The sequence below is a fragment of the Sorex fumeus genome, unplaced genomic scaffold, assembly GCF_029834395.1.
Source record: "Sorex fumeus unplaced genomic scaffold, SorFum_2.1 ptg000134l, whole genome shotgun sequence".
Lineage (NCBI taxonomy): Eukaryota > Metazoa > Chordata > Mammalia > Eulipotyphla > Soricidae > Sorex > Sorex fumeus.
In genome coordinates, this window is record NW_026606191.1 from 3,234,224 (window position 1) to 3,235,416 (window position 1,193).

Genomic DNA, 1,193 nt, shown 5'->3' on the forward strand with positions numbered 1-1,193 from the left:
TCCTATGCTATGCCTAAATGGATGGATCACTCACGGCTCAGTGGCATGGCCCGGACCCAGTTCTGATCTGGGGCAGAGGACATGCTTGCATTTTTGATACCCGTGAAGGAGCAGCTCGCTGGCTTCCTGCCCACCTTGTCTGACCTATAAATCATGTAACAAATTCCAGAACCTCGCCTGGCCCTGAGAACACCTCTATTTTCCCCACAGATGTCCCTGGAAATCCTGCTGATGCTGTTAATGACACTCCACCCAGTCCGGTGCTGACCGTCAAACAGTGAGGCACACCAGCCTATATCCATCTGCTGGAAAGTATTCATCAACCCGATGACAAATGAGAGATAACTCGCTGTGAAGGATGCCACTCATGGTTTCTGCAAGTGCACTCCCCAAACCCTTTCCTGGTTCCCTGACTTAGAGGTTGATTACTGCCATGCCATACTCAATGGTTCTTTGCATGCCTTCCCCAATTTACAGTGGCGTCCCTTGCCCAAGTCCCTCTGTGACCACTCGTGGAAGGAAATCACCATTTACATTTGTCCAGAACAGCCTCATCGTCCTGAGTGCGGGGGTGTGCCTGACTTTTTTGGTAAGAATTGGGGCTGTGAATCTTCCGTAGCGGGCCTTCCTCCCTCGTCTCTCTCCACCCCCCACCTCGATTACTTGATTTACAGCCGCCGAGCCAGGGCCCCCGGCTCGTCGGGAAGTATTCCCCCCTCTGGGGCTGACAGTTGCCGCATGTTCCTCCTATTGTTGACATCCTTGGGGAAACTGCTCCCCAGCTCCCGTTGGGAGGGAGATGGCCTCCGTTGGGGGGGTCCAGGCTTCGGGCGGCACTCTGACAGGTCAGGCCATCGGATTTTTCTTTCGCGTCTGGCACTACCTTGTCCAGCCGGCTCCCTCAGCTCCACCTGCGACCACCCCCAGTACTCCCATCCCAGTAGTCCCCACAGACCGGGTCCCTTCCCCAGGTCTCATCGAGTGACTCTCTTCGTGGTTTAGTCATGGCCTCTTTTGACTCCCTCAACCGCACCTCCCCAAACCTTACACGCAGCTGCTGGCTGCGCTTGCCACCCCCCCCCCCCATTTTTTGACCTCTTAGGCAGCCCCTTGCCTTATTCCATACCTCCCGTGAGTGGGCCTCTGTTCTGTCGAACCTTTCCCTCCTGGATGTATCAGGCCGTGGATTTTGT